General features: G+C 43.0%; 1 long non-coding RNA gene across 2 annotated transcripts; it reads left to right on the top strand.

The window, feature by feature from the left end:
• The first annotated feature begins 947 nt into the window (after positions 1-947).
• Positions 948-10,180, top strand: LOC137351615 (uncharacterized). Of its 2 annotated transcripts, XR_010969526.1 has the most exons (4): positions 948-1,030; positions 3,517-3,582; positions 3,908-4,008; positions 4,129-10,180. It is a non-coding gene; the product is annotated as an uncharacterized lncRNA (long non-coding RNA). The 2 variants fall into 2 exon arrangements; XR_010969525.1 differs by having other exon boundaries at positions 3,908-10,180.
• The last annotated feature ends 6,018 nt before the right edge of the window (positions 10,181-16,198 follow it).

The raw sequence follows: 16,198 nt of genomic DNA, 5'->3' as shown, positions 1-16,198 counted from the left end.
GAACCTACTTACCAAGTGCTGAGTCCTCTTTTGCCCCGCTGATCCTCTTATGGGGCTGGGGTGATGTCCTGGGGCAGCCTTGACTGGCTCCCCACACTGTACCTGCCTCCCCTCAGCTGTTCAGAAACTGACAGCTTCTAAAACTCATTTGCTCATTTTAAATATTCCACCCTCGCCTTTCAACAAGCTGTTAACTTGGTTAACTGTCCTTAATTGGGAGAAAAGCAGGATTTCTGTCCCACCCACTCCCCCACCAACCCTGCCCTGGTGATTATTGCCAGTGTCGGAATCGCTGCCTTGAAATTGACAGGCCGCCTGGCACTGGTATTTTCGGGAGCCTCTGCCTCCATTCCTGATGTTGGGTGGATCAGAAAATTCAGACCTTGATCTTTTTCAACTATGGATTTGTGCATTCAATATAATCACTTGATGTTCTGATGACATGCTTATCATTAACAAAACTGCTAAATAAATAGATGCAATTTGCACAACAAATGATTAAATTTGCTGTCAAATTGGATGCATGTTGAATAATGTAATTAATCGAAACAAATGTGTTAGGCATCCAAAACAGCCTTTTACTAATCCAAAATATTCTGATTTTTTTTAAAGTTATATATTTTTAAAACTGGAAAAGAGTTCAGAAGCACAGAAAGTGAGTGGAAGAATATTTCTTTTGAACATTTTACTGGGAAAAGGTACAATATGCTCAGAGCAAATAGAGCAATTACATTTAAAGTGAAATTTGAAATGTTACTTGTGACTTTCCTTGAAAAGATAAAAAACAGACTTGCATTTATACACCACCTTATCAAGTCTCTCAGAAATGTGTGAAAATGCAACTACTGGTAGCACAGTTGTGTTCCTACTTCTAATCAACACTGTTTGCATCTCCGTCATTTCATATATTTCGCATCTTGGGTTGGACTTTTGGCCCCTGCTGCAGGCACAGGATGTCAGGCAGGCTCTCAAAGCTGGAGGCCATTCAGAGGCGTTCCAGTTTGAAAGGAGCAGCAGGTTGCAACAGAAGGTAAGCAAGGTAGAGGGCACTTCAAAATGGAGGCACCCACTCTCCAACTTTTTAAAATTTAAACTGAAAAATGATTTTTGCAGTCAGGCCACCACTGTAGGTGGGGGGTTGGGGAGGCAGGGAGGCCCTCTACAGGGTGGCCTGAAACTGCTGCAGCATCCAGGCAGACAGGGAGGGCCAGTCGGGAGGCCGACTAGAAAAATCCACAATGGCCTCCTTTAATTGTCCTTAATAGGCCCTTAATGAGCCTTGTCGGCTACCTGCCAAGTGCAGGCGGGTAGCTCTGCCACACACCCCCATCCCGCCTCCATGAAAGGGGCCCAGGAACGGGATGGAGGCAGAGAACCTGCATGCAGACCGGCAGTGCTATTTTATTAGTGCCCACCCACCTCCTATCTTGGCCCAGGCCTGAGCTAAAAATCAGGCCTTGGGTTTTAGAATACTAGATATTGGTTACCATTCAGCTTCCAGTGAATGCCCAACCGTCTCACCTAGCTGGGGAAAGTTAGGTGAGACCAACACAACCACTTGCATTTTTATTACACCTTTGATGTAGCAAAATGGTCCAAAGCACTTCACAGGAATGTAGATAAAAATTGACACCAAGCCAAAGGAGAGGTGTCTAAAAACTTAGTCCATGAGTTGGGTTTTAAGGAGTATCTTAAAGGATGAGGGAGAAGTGGAGAACTGGAGAGATTTAGGGAGGGAATTCCAGACCTTAGTTCCTAGACAGCCGAAGTCATGGTCAGAAATAGTGGGGTGAATGAAGTGGATGCACAGAGATGGGATGTGCAAGGCCATTGAAAGATTTGAACAGAAGGATAGGGATTATAAAAATCAAGGCCTTGGTGGATCAGGAGCCAGTTAGGTCAGTGAGCATAGGGGTGATGGATGAACGGGACTTGGTGCGAGTTAGGGTACAGACAGGTTTTGAATGAGTTCATGTTTATGGAGGGTGAAAGGTGGGAGGCTGGCCAGGGAAGAATTGGAATAGACAAGTCTGGAGGTAACAGAAGCATGATTGAGGGTTTTGGCAGAGGATGTGCTGAGGCAGGGTGGAGATGGGTGATAATGGAAATGGAAGTAAGCTCAGCTCAGAGTCAAATTGAGATTTGAGGTTGCAAACAGGTGCTAACTGGCAGCTATCCTGGGGTCTCAGCATAAGCTGCTTTTAAACGGTTAAAAATGCATTTTTTTTTCAAATCAAAAGCACCATGTCTTAAAAATATTTGTTGGATAACCCCAACCCAGAACAGATTTGTCACAGGATCTGCAGCATTGAGTGAAATTGTCACAGAAATTCTTCTTAAAATGTTGCAGAATTCAAAGGGCCCTTGAACACTTTTGAAGTGTAGGCACTGTTGTAATATAGGATATGTTAATTTAGTGCAATCTACTTAGTCCTAGTTGAGAAAACAAACTATTTTTAGAAACAAAAGTGCACGCTCTGTAGTCTCAAGCTGCTGGACATTTTTTTCAGCTGTCCGCTCCACAATACATTTATTCGATGTGTAAGCACAATGTAAACCTAATGGGTCAGCATAAATAGACTTTGTACTTGATACAGTTTTAAAAGCATTACTGCTTATACTCTGTGAGTTCTGCCCAGAAGGGCACAGATACAGTATTCTTGCAATTTTAATGGTGAAGAGTGTGAATTGGAAAATAAATTTTAAAAACTTTTGTTCTTTTTAATCATTTTATTTTCATCACTTCAAGCTGCTGATCCTTGGTTGTCATAAAGTCATGAATTAATATTCTTAATCAATACCTCATGATTACCAGTAACAGCATTTAAAACTTAAACATTAGTGTGGGAGCAGTTTTGCTGAGCTTTTGCTTCTGGAACTGTTATTTGAGGAAGTAGATTAATATAATCCTAGTGAATATGTGTATATATATACTCTCATATATAAGTTGAAAGTATAGTTACATATTGGTACAAAATGGAGTATTTACCCGAGGAATTGTGGGACAAGTTACGTAGCTTGCAGCCTTGAGCATGGTACTGCTTAGCACAGCCAATTAGCCTGACCAAGGAGGGCCTCTCATATTAGTGTAGAAGACAGCAGCTTTGTGTAACTGCAGACTGCACGAAGCAATCAGGAATGCAGGCTTGATAAAGGTAGAAGGATTCATTGTGAAGACTCAAGGATAGTTGATAAGGGGGTCTGGGAAACATCACAAGATGATCAGGGGGCTTGCACGAGCTGATCACGTAGCCACATGATGCCTAATGAGTAATCTAATTGATACTATGTGTAATGTATGTAATCAATAACCGTTGTGATTGGATTATGTCCAGCCGGGATGGGCTGAGTAACTGTATATCCGTTGTGGATTTTCCTTTGTCCGGTGGAGTAGTACTGGACCGCCTTTAGGGAAGGTGTGCGCCCCATGATATCATGAATAAAGTGTTTATTCTCAAAGTCTGAGTCCGGAGAATTTGTTGAATAATTGGGCATAATCTGGATTTTCTCCAACAGTTTGGCGTAGTCGGCAGGATCCCTGAGTTCACGGGATCCAAAAGAACCTAATCGACCGGATCAGGGGTAAGTCAACTTTTCTGCGACTCTACTGTCTCAATCACCCAGCCTGAGCCGGAATTAAGAGGGCGACTGAGCCCCACGTGAAGGCCAGGGTTATCTGGGAGAGGGGGACTAGAGGGGTCAAGGACGAATTGGTTGAAATCTGATCAGAAAAGGTCTAAAATTTTAGACGAAATCCAGTAAAATTTGGTGAATTTGGTGTAGCAGTAGTCGTAACTTGAGTCTGCACGAGCTGGTCCTCCACCGGGTGGAGATGTGAGGCGTGAGACAAAAGGGTTAGGACAGGAATGACTGGGGCTGTAACTAATAATACAAATTGACCTGACAGGCACGTGATCGTTGCTTCTGAGTACACGAGCTGATCTAGCCCTGGAGAAAAAGGCTGTGGGACAAAAGGGAGAACGAAAAAGCGTGGCCTGAGACACAGGGGTGAGCCGGTTAGCTGACCTTGAGAATTTAACATTAACTGCGCCTGTTCGTATCCTTGTGTCTATTCGTTTTGTTGTGTCTTGTTTGTTTTCCTTTGTTTTAATGCTACTTGATTCATAGAAAAGAACTCGTAAGTGAAGAAGGTTTTGAGAAAGTAGAAGGAAGAATGGACTCAACGGCTTCCAAGAGGGAAGGGTCGCCCCCAGGGACAAGTAAACCATGTCCTCTGGAGAAAGGCGACCCACGTCCGTTTGACCCCTCGAAGGAGACGCAGAAGCGCCACGGAAAATATGTGTTTTAAAGATAGGTATGTTTTAGAGTAAAAACAAGTTACTGTGTCTTTGATTTGACTGTGAGAATGTTGGAAGCTTCCGCGAATGAATTGAATGTCTGGGATGTACAGCTTGTGTTCTGTAGAACTTGTGTTCTGTAGAACTGACTGTCGTTAACTCTTTGTTGTCTGGCCTTAATGATGAGAGAATGAGTCTGTTACTTTTTCTATTTTTACAAGTGTATATTTTGTGGGAACCTTGAGTCATGTCTTGGTTGTGCATTAGTTGAACCTGTGTGTGTTCCTTGACATTGGGACAGGGAATTTTGAAAGAGATTTGGTATTTTGAATTCGTAACCCATTACAGAAATCAATTTTCGAAGTTGTTTGGAATTGAATGAGTGTGAAAAGTGATTGTTTGAGTGTGTTCATTTCAATTTAAGATTGTGCACCCAGGAAAGGGATATAAAATGGAATTATATTTTAAGTTAAAGTTTTATTTAATTGGTTTGCAACTGTGAAAAGGCAATGAACAATTTTCGAAGAGATAAGCTTCAGCCTTGAAGGTTTGAAGATGTTTGGCAGAAATCCAATTTGAAGTTTACCACTCCTGCTTTAATTGGAGTTCCAGTTTAAAATCTGTTCTAGTTTTTTTTGAGTTTAAATTAAAGTTTGTGTAAGGACCTAGTGTTAAATCTTTTGTTGCAAGAATGTTAAATAACTTTTTCTTTAGTTTTTGGTTTTATTACAGTCATTTGAAAGGCGCCTGAAGAACAAGAAAAATGACGTAATTTATCTATCTTTTAAAATAAGCACGTGCTATTCTGTTCTGTGTGTAGTTAATAAGTAGTATAAGTTAATAAGTCTGAATTGAATTAATACTGTTAAGGTTAATTGACCTGTTTAAGTTGAAGAACTGGAAAGTTCATTTGTTGCCACAATGAACTTTCAAGTTTATTATGTCATGTTTTGGAAGAGTCTTCAGTTCCAGACAGAGGACTCACTCATATAACATTGGCAGTTTTGATTTTTAAATATTATTGCAGTGAATTGGAATTTGGAATCATCTTTGTTATCATCTTTGTTTAAAAAAAAAATAATCCTTGGATTAGAAACCTCTTATTTAAGGATTAAAAAAAAAACATTTAAAATGGAGTTTAGTTCTTTTCCATTAAAACAAAAGGGTTACGTAAAGCGACGCAGCGGAGAATGCTTTGCTCCGCCCCCTTGGAGACAAGCAAGACATTAACCCTGCTGCAACTATCTTTATCAATGAGACAAAGTGCTTGAGAAGGAGAGATAGTTGCAAGCACTTCTGTCTTTAACGTACAAAAAGTACAACCAAGTCTGGGCATAAGAAATTGGAATCGATAAACAAAATTAAATTGATATGCGTGGTTATTTAAAGCATTCAAAGGGAAATTTACTGTTATTTGAATTTGGAATAATCTGAGATGTCGAAAATCCAGTTTAATTTGGCAAGTTATTTAAGGAGTTAAAATGTCATCTAAGGTAAAAAAAAACATAAACAATATACACTAATGTCTGGAATCAAAATGGAAATGTTTGATTTCTGTTTTAAGGAATTATGAATATTAATTGTAAAGGTTCTCCAGGGCTCAAAATGAAATGGAATTATAATTAATGGGAATTGGCAATCAGATCTGGCTGATGCAAGCGTTAATAAAGGAATTCTGGGGATAAACAAATAGTGAAATAAACAGTTAATTTCCAAGAAGCCTCGAATTTTCCAGTGAAAGTCAGGAAAGTGTAGTTAAGACTAGCAATTGATAGTTTTCTCTTGGAGATATGAGTTTTTAAGAGAGCTACATTTGAAAGTCTGGCCATAACCTGAGACATCAGGACCCTGCAGGGGGAGGTAAGCAAAGATCTCAGATAGACACCACCAGCGCCCCCCACCCTTTTCCTCACCGATGATATTTGATCTTTTGATAAGATCACCTGAGAGTTCAGAATATGTGGCATGACAGTGGAATACCAGTGTAAGTGTGCAGATGTGACTTGTTATTTGGAAAGCAACGGAAGCATTTGTGGCATTTTCAACTTCAAAGGAGAGCAACCCTAAGAATACCAAAAGGATTTTTAAAAAATAGATTAAAATGGAGTGTGGTTTTTTTCTGATCAGAGAAGAAAAAGGTTTTGTAAAGTGACGCAGCTGAGACGATTTTGCTCCGCCCCTTGGAAAAAAAAGCCCCGCTGCAGCTGCTGTTTTTCCATTTAACCCACCACACAATTTTGCATTGCTGAGAGTAAAATTTATATATAATGGACATTATTAAACCTTAAATTTCTAAATTGACAGATTGGAGTGGAAAAATTAACTCATTGGGCTCAGGGGCAGAGCCACAATGGATTCTTTGTGGGTTGTTTTTAAGCAGGTGACGGCAGGCCATGTGAGAATTGATTCCACAGCAAGAGATCCAGCAGCTTTGAGAATTTAAGACCTTAATTGCAGACATCAAATATCACAGCATCTTTATCAATGAGACAATTTTCAGCATCTGCAGTATTTTGCTTTTATTTTAGTGGACAATTTAATCTACCAGGTGTGTCAGATTTTGACAGCAAAAGCCCTCCAGGGACCTTTTGTGTCAAAATAATTTGGGGGGGTGTATAAGAAATGGAGCCAGCAATCAAACCAGCACTCAAAATTTATTAAACGGACAACAAGCTCCAATCACCACGATTATCCCCACATTTTAATTACTAACGAGTAAGGTTACGACCCAACAGCCACAAGTGACTGGTCTCCCTTGCCCGGCCTTGACTACTGTACCAGAAAATGGACTTGCGATAATAAAAACTAATAAAATTGTACATGATAATATAAAGCTTGAGTTGGTACCGGTAATATTGAATATCTCAGATATCCAGCTACCTGGCTGGTGCCCTGAGAAGACCCGAGAGTTGTACAAGGTATTACTGTAACAATTGCTGAGACAGGAATTTGGTAATGAGGGAATAATAAAGGGAAAGAGACATAAACATAGCTTAGTGAATAACGCAGCCACAGTCCTTAATACGGAATTTCAATTGTCAATACTATAGATTTGGAAAATGTGGACCAGAATGTTAGAACTCTTAGTCAGCTAGTAAAGGATATTTTGAAAAAGGAACAAAAGGGACAGAGTGGTGTAGCTAAAGTAGGAAAGACTTGATGAATACGGTGACAGGAAGGGCAATGAGGTTGCCAGGGGATGTCATAGCAGGTAGTGAGGAAATAGGACCCGCAAAAGAAAGGGTTAAAAGATTTGTGAAGGAGTTGTGCAGACAACTGCACAAGGTGAGGCAGGAGGTTCTATAGAAACATGATAGAGGAACAGACAAAGGTGCTTGTTGTGGGAGACAAAGTAATGGTAAAGGGAAGGGCCGATGGAAATACATGGTCCCAACTGAAAAAATATAATCAAGGGAATAATGGTAGTATTGATAGGCATTTGGATTATTATTAGATGGGTTACTAACTGGGCAAGGATTGTGGGGAACGAAACCCGAGCACAACGGGACCATATAGATAATTTCGAAAGAGTAGAGATGATAAGAATATAAATTAACTCCTGGATTCCCCAGGATATGTTCGGTCCCCACAGGTAGACATGTATCCCTCATCAGGGGATACTCACAACATGGACAAGTACTAACACCTGGTGACCACCAGGTCAGTGTGTTTAAATTACAGATATAACCACTAGTGGCGAATGGGAAAGAACCAGACTGCAGTGGCTGTGGGGCCTGATGCTAATATCCAGAGAGGAAGAGCAAAGACCCGGTAATGGATGCACAACGGATTAATGAAAGGAGTAGTAATATGGACTATATGAACTATGGGGCATTGCACAACATGTTGGATGGGAAGTGTGTACGGTGTTCCACAGATGACCGTGCTAACTGCGTGACCAGACAGAAAGGGGAAGGGGTAACTGAGAGCTGTGTCTTTGGAATTGTTTGTGCCCCTCCCATTGGGCAACAGATGATAAGGAAAGTTGAAAGGAACATGGATGTGTGTGGGTACATCGAGCCCAGGGGAAGCATTGTATGATCATGTTAAACATGAGATTGTGCCTGTCCTGGTCAATATCTCAGGGATGCAAATGCTGGGATATTGTATGGAACAGGCAAGAAATATATATAGTGTATTAGGTAAGATTGTAATGCAGCAGGCTGCCGATGCCATGGATGCCACTAGATTTAGAGGCCAGGATCAGCTTTATAGAACAAAGTAGAAAATATAGGGGTGATAAGGGGAAAAGATTACATAAAATACAATGATATTTTACCCTATGTTATGGAAATTGGAAAAGAGGTAATTGGAACAACATTGTCCATTGTCTGAGAGTAGTCTGGAAAACCAGGTGATCATATGTCCTCATCCTAACTATAAAATGGCAGAATCAAAATGTGGATTTAATGCCACTGTAAATTGCACCATGGAGACTAGGAAAGCATTGTCAGGGTTAACCCATGTGGCCTATATGGGAAAGAGGAGATATTGCTTAACCACCACATCAAAGGAATACCAGTATGGACATAAACGGACTTGGCCGGTGAGCAACAGTACATTTTGGTTCAACCCACAAATACCAACCCGAGTAGGGAAGATGGAGTTGGTACAGATACATAAGCAAAAGACAGAAACGATAACTGTGACAGAAAGTATTAAGGAGGATTTGACAAATTACCTCCAAGAATATGAATATACTATTCAGCCATTGCCCACACGCTTGGGTAAAGATAGACAGCAGCGAGAAGTCATTGCTGTAGTGTACTACAGTTTGGAACAACAGTCGAAGATGCTACAAGATGAGATTGACAAGATAAATGATTCTACCTGGTAGGAGGACTTATGGAACTGGGGGTCAGATGTGCAGATACACCCCTGGTTTAGAATTATCTCCCATGTCCTGATAGTGGTTTTGGGTATCATGGTGTTATATGTGACCTACTTAATTTGGCAACTTTAGAAATTAATTAGGCTATGTAAGAGGATGGTACGAACACAGGTTGGACAGCTACCCGAAAAAGCAATTAGTGTTCGAACTTGCTCTGTCAAAGGAGGGACAATTAGTTATGCCATAAAAGGGTAATTGTATAACCTTTTCATATATACTTAAAATGAATTAATGAATGATCAATGAACTCTAAGAAATTGTAATTGTATAAGTGTACCACCTTTTATATTGTAAACGAGTAACTGAAGCCCTTGCAAAACTTATGCCTTTACAGAGTTCCCACAGGCCCCTCTTGTGGCACAAGCAGGCAAATTATTGAGTGCGACCCCTCCGGGTGTTGAAGGCTGTTTCTAGACAAATAGAGACCATTAAAGGCACCTAGGTGGGATCAAGGGAAGGATTCTTGAAAGGGTTTTGAAGAGTCAAGAGGGGGACTGTGGGAACGAAATTTTAGAACTTTAAGAACAGAATTTTATGGGGGCATTTAAGATGAAATAAATTAATCAATCATGTATTGCTAACAGGCTAGCTTCAGTGCTGTAGGGAGGGACTGCTCACCACCTCTGGTCCAGTACACCTACTCAGCATCTATGCTCCAACACTCTGTTCCGCACCTGAAGCTAAAGACCAGTTCTATGAACAACTCCATAACATCATTAGCAGCATCCCCAACACCGAACACCTAATCCTGCTGGGGGACTTTAATGCCAGGGTTGGGGCCGACCATGACTCATGGCCCTCCTGCCTTGGGCGCTATGGCGTTGGAAGGATGAATGAGAACGGGCAGAGACTGCTTGAGTTGTGTACCTATCATAACCTCTGCATCACCAACTCGTTCTTTCACACTAAACCCTGTCACCAGGTTTCATGGAGGCACCCAAGATCACGTCGTTGGCACCAGCTAGACCTCATTGTCACAAGGCGAGCCGCCTTAAACAGTGTTCAAATCACACGCAGCTTCCACAGTGCGGACTGCGACACCGACCACTCCCTGGTGTGCAGCAAGGTTAGACTCAGACCAAAGAAGTTGCATCATTCCAAGCAGAAGGGCCACCCGCGCATCAACACGAGCAGAATTTCTCACCCACAGCTGTTACAAAAATTTCTAAATTCACTTGTAACAGCCCTTCAAAACACTCCCACAGGGGATGCTGAGACCAAGTGGGCCCACATCAGAGACGCCATCTATGAGTCAGCTTTGACCACCTACGGCAAAAGTGCGAAGAGAAATGCAGACTGGTTTCAATCTCATAATGAAGAGCTGGAACCTGTCATAGCCGCTAAGCGCATTGCACTTTTGAACTACAAGAAAGCCCCCAGCGATTTAACATCCGCAGCACTTAAAGCAGCCAGAAGTACTGCACAAAGAACAGCTAGGCGTTGCGCAAACGACTACTGGCAACACCTATGCAGTCATATTCAGCTGGCCTCAGACACCGGAAACATCAGAGGAATGTATGATGGCATGAAGAGAGCTCTTGGGCCAACCATCAAGAAGATCACCCCCCTCAAATCTAAATCGGGGGACATAATCACTGACCAACGCAAACAGATGGACCGCTGGGTTGAGCACTACCGAGAACTGTACTCCAGGGAGAATGCTGTCACTGAGACTGCCCTCAATGCAGCCCAGCCTCTACCAGTCAAGGATGAGCTGGACATACAGCCAACCAAATCGGAACTCAGTGATGCCATTGATTCCCTAGCCAGCGGAAAAGCCCCTGGGAAGGACAGCATTACCCCTGAAATAATCAAGAGTGCCAAGCCTGCTATACTCTCAGCACTACATGAACTGCTATGCCTGTGCTGGGACGAGGGAGCAGTACCCCAGGACATGCGCGATGCCAACATCATCACCCTCTATAAAAACAAAGGTGACCGCGGTGACTGCAACAATTACCGTGGAATCTCCCTGCTCAGCATAGTGGGGAAAGTCTTTGCTCGAGTCGCTCTGAACAGGCTCCAGAAGCTGGCCGAGCGCGTCTACCCTGAGGCACAGTGTGGCTTTCGTGCAGAGAGATCGACTATTGACATGCTGTTCTCCCTTCGTCAGATACAGGAGAAATGCCGTGAACAACAGATGCCCCTCTACATTGCTTTCATTGATCTCACCAAAGCCTTTGACCTCGTCAGCAGACGTGGTCTCTTCAGACTACTAGAAAAGATCGGATGTCCACCATAGCTACTAAGTATCATCACCTCATTCCATGACAATATGAAAGGCACAATTCAACATGGTGGCTCCTCATCAGAGCCCTTTCCTATCCTGAGTGGTGTGAAACAGGGCTGTGTTCTCGCACCCACACTTTTTGGGATTTTCTTCTCCCTGCTGCTTTCACATGCGTTCAAATCCTCTGAAGAAGGAATTTTCCTCCACACAAGATCAGGGGGCAGGTTGTTCAACCTTGCCCGTCTAAGAGCGAAGTCCAAAGTACGGAAAGTCCTCATCAGAGAACTCCTCTTTGCTGACGATGCTGCTTTAACATCTCACACTGAAGAATGCCTGCAGAGTCTCATCGACAGGTTTGCGTCTGCCTGCAATGAATTTGGCCTAACCATCAGCCTCAAGAAAACGAACATCATGGGGCAGGATGTCAGAAATGCTCCATCCATCAATATTGGCGACCACGCTCTGGAAGTGGTTCAAGAGTTCACCTACCTAGGCTCAACTATCACCAGTAACCTGTCTCTAGATGCAGAAATCAACAAGCGCATGGGTAAGGCTTCCACTGCTATGTTCAGACTGGCCAAGAGAGTGTGGGAAAATGGCGCACTGACACGGAACACAAAAGTCCGAGTGTATCAGGCCTGTGTCCTCAGTACCTTGCTCTACGGCAGCGAGGCCTGGACAACGTATGCCAGCCAAGAGCGACGTCTCAATTCATTCCATCTTCGCTGCCTTCGGAGAATACTTGGCATCAGGTGGCAGGACTATATCTCCAACACAGAAGTCCTTGAAGCGGCCAACATCCCCAGCTTATACACACTACTGAGTCAGCGGCGCTTGAGATGGCTTGGCCATGTGAGCCGCATGGAAGATGGCAGGATCCCCAAAGACACATTGTACAGCGAGCTCGCCACTGGTATCAGACCCACCGGCCGTCCATGTCTCCGTTATAAAGACGTCTGCAAACGCGACATGAAATCGTGTGACATTGATCACAAGTCGTGGGAGTCAGTTGCCAGCATTCGCCAGAGCTGGCGGGCAGCCATAAAGACAGGGCTAAATTGTGGCGAGTCGAAGAGACTTAGTAGTTGGCAGGAAAAAAGACAGAGGCGCAAGGGGAGAGCCAACTGTGCAACAGCCCCAACAAACAAATTTCTCTGCAGCACCTGTGGAAGAGCCTGTCACTCCAGAATTGTCCTTTATAGCCACTCCAGGCGCTGCTTCACAAACCACTGACCACCTCCAGGCGCGTATCCATTGTCTCTCGAGATAAGGAGGCCCAAAAGGTAAAAGGTAAATTAATCAATCATGTATTGCTAACAGGCTAGCTTCAGTGCTGTAGGGAGGGACAGCTTATCAGAAATGACTTCATAACTTCAGGGCTGCAGAGGCAACTTGGCCTTGCAGCTGGTACAGCGTGATGGCAGAAAGAGACATTATGTTTCAGCGGCATTTTAAGCTCCCTACCTCTCCCCTCCGCATACGATGATGTTTTGTTATCATGGTATGATAAAAGGAGGGATTGTGGGAGCAGTTTTGCTGAGCTTTTGCTTCTGTAACTGTTATTTGAGGAAGTAGATTAATATAATCCTAGTGAATATGTGTATATATATACTCTCATATATGTTGAAAGTATAGCTACATATTGGTACAAAATGGAGTATTTACCCGAGGCATTGTGGGACAAGTTACTTAGCTTGCAGCCTTGAGCATGGTACTGCTTAGCACAGCCAATTAGCCTGACCAAGGAGGGCCTCTCATATCAGTGTATAAGACAGCAGCTTTGTGCAACTGCAGACTGCACGAAGCAATCAGGAATGCAGGCTTGATAAAGGTAGAAGGATTCATTGTGAAGACTCAAGGATAGTTGATAAGGGGGTCTGGGAAACATCACAAGATGATCAGGGGGCTTGCACGAGCTGATCACGTAGCCACATGATGCCTAATGAGTAATCTAATTGGTACTATGTGTAATGTATGTAATCAATAACCGTTATGATTGGATTATGTCCAGCCGGGATGGGCTGAGTAACTGTATATCCGTTGTGGATTTTCCTTTGTCCGGTGGAGTAGCACTGGACCGCCTTTAGGGAAGGTGTGCGCCCCATGATATCATGAATAAAGTGTTTATTCTCAAAGTCTGAGTCCGGAGAATTTGTTGAATAATTGGGCATAATCCGGATTTTCTCCAACAATTAGCAAATGCAAAGTCTTTAGTAGATATGGTTAACACAGCAGAATGGTTAATGGAGGTTAAAGGACAGTTAAGCTGGCTCAGGAATTCAGCATTAATTAGCTTGCTAATTATACATTGATATTTAAGCTCCAACTATAATATAAATCGGTGAAATTAATTTATGACTAGATTCCTTATGTAATAATATTTGATATCATGTTTATTGGCTATAATAATATCTAATTAGTTCTGATAATTATTAATATGCTTGTAGCTATAACAATGATTCCTGAAACGTATACAACCTTGTCCTTCAACATTGAAATAGTGGAATTGGTTGTCTTACCTTCCTCTGAGATGATGGTGTCAGCCTTCTGGGGTGAGAGTGATGCACTCTGTCTGGAGATGTAATATCCATTCCCTCCCAGATTCTCTGCAAATGGATAGATCCACCTTATGTGCTGGCAGCTGTATTTGGACTACTGACACGAATCTTTCCTCCCCTAGTCTGAGGAAAACTCTCATACATCTAAGTAACATGCTTAATGGCTGGCTGAATCTGATTTAGTCAGTTCCTTTTAACTTGTTTAACCCCTTTACAGAGACTTGGTTATTATTACAGAGATTTGGTTCAGAGAAGGGCAGGATTGGCAGCTAAATGTTCCAGGCTTTAGAAGCTTCAGGTGGGATAGAGGGGGGTGTAAAAGGGATGGGGGAGTTGCATTACTGGTTAAGGAGAATATCACAGCTGTACTGCAGGAGGACACCTCAGAGAGGTCATGCAGCGAGGCAATATGGGTGGAGTTCAGGAATAGGAAGGGTGCAGTCACGATGTTGGGGGTTTACTACAGGCCACCCAACAGCTAGCGGGAGGTAGAGGAGCAGATATGTAGACAGATTTTGGAAAGATGTAAAGGTAACAGGGTTGTAGTGGTGGGTGATTTTAACTTCCCCAATATTGACTTGGACTCACTTAGTGCTAGGGGCTTGGATGGGGCAGAATTTGTGAAGAGCATCCAGGAGGGCTTCTTGAAACAGTATGTAGATAGTCCAACTAGGGATGGGACCATTCTGGACCTGGTATTGGGGAATGAGCTCGGCCAGGTGGTCGAAGTTTCAGTGGGGGAGCATTTTGGGAGCAGTGACCATAATTCCATAAGTTTTAAGGTACTTGTGGATAAGGATAAGAGTAGTCCTCGGGTGAAGGTGCTAAATTGGGGGAAGGCTAATTATAACAATATTAGGCAGGAACTGAAGAATTTAGATTGGGGGCAGCTGTTTGAGGGTAAATCAACATCTGACATGTGGGAGTCTTTCAAACATCAGCTGATTAGAATCCAGGACCAGCATGTTCCTGTGAGGAAGAAAGACAAGTTTGGCAAGTTTCGGGAAGCTTGGATAACACGGGATATTGTGAGCCTAGTCAAAAAGAAAAAGGAAGCATTTGTAAGGGCTGGAAGACTAGGAACAGATGAAGTACTTGAGGAATATAAAGACAGTAGGAAGGAACTTAAGCAAGGAGTTAGGAGGGCTAAAAGGGGTCATGAAAAGTCATTGGCAAACAGGATTAAGGAAAATCCCAAGGCTTTTTATACATATATAAAGAGCAAGAGGGTAACCAGGGAAAGGGTTGGCCCACTCCAGGACAGAGATGGGAATCTATGTGTGGAGCCAGAGGAAATGGGCGAGGTGCTAAATGAGTACTTTGCATTAGTATTCACCAAAGAGAAGGACTTGGTGGATGATGAGCCTAGGGAAGGGAGTGCAGATAGTCTCAGTCATCTCATTATCAAAAAGGAGGAGGTGTTGGGTGTCTTGCAAAGCATTAAGGTAAATAAGTCCCCAAGACCTGATGGGATCGACCCTAGAATACTGAGGGAGGCAAGGGAAGAAATTGCTGGGGCCTTGACAGAAATATTTGCATCCTCATTGGCTACAGGTGAGGTCCCAGAGGACTGGAGAATAGCCAATGTTGTTCCTTTGTTTAAGAAGGGTGGTAAGGATAATCCAGGAAATTATAGGCCGGTGAGCCTTATGTCAGTGGTAGGGAAACTATTAGAGAGGATTCTTCGGGACAGGATTTACTCCCATTTGGAAACAAACAAACTGATTAGCGAGAGACAGCATGGTTCTGTGAAGGGGAGGTCGTGTCTTACTAATTTGATTGAGTTTTTTGAGGAAGTGACGAAGATGATTGATGAGGGAAGGGTGGTGGATGTTGTCTATATAGACTTTAGTAAAGCCTTTGACAAGGTTCCGCATGGCAGACTGGTGCAAAAGGTGAAGTCACACGGGATCAGAGGTGAGCTGGCAAGATGGATACAGAACTGGCTCAGTCACAGAAGACAGAGGGTAACAGTGGATGGGTGTTTTTCTGAATGGAGGGATGTGACTAGTGGTGTTCCGCAGGGATCAGTGCTGGGACCTTTGCTGTTTGTAGTATATATAAATGATTTGGAACAAAATATAGCTGGTCTGATTAGTAAGTTTGCGGATGACACAAAGGTTGGTGGAGTTGCGGATAATGATGAGGATTGTCAGAGGATACAGCAGGATATAGGTCGGTTGGAGACTTGGGCGGAGAAATGGCAGATGGAGTTTAATCC

This window comes from Heterodontus francisci, chromosome 36 (genome assembly GCF_036365525.1).
Source record: "Heterodontus francisci isolate sHetFra1 chromosome 36, sHetFra1.hap1, whole genome shotgun sequence".
NCBI lineage: Eukaryota > Metazoa > Chordata > Chondrichthyes > Heterodontiformes > Heterodontidae > Heterodontus > Heterodontus francisci.
Note: the sequence above shows the minus strand (reverse complement) of the source record. Positions and strands in the feature narration are given on the sequence as shown.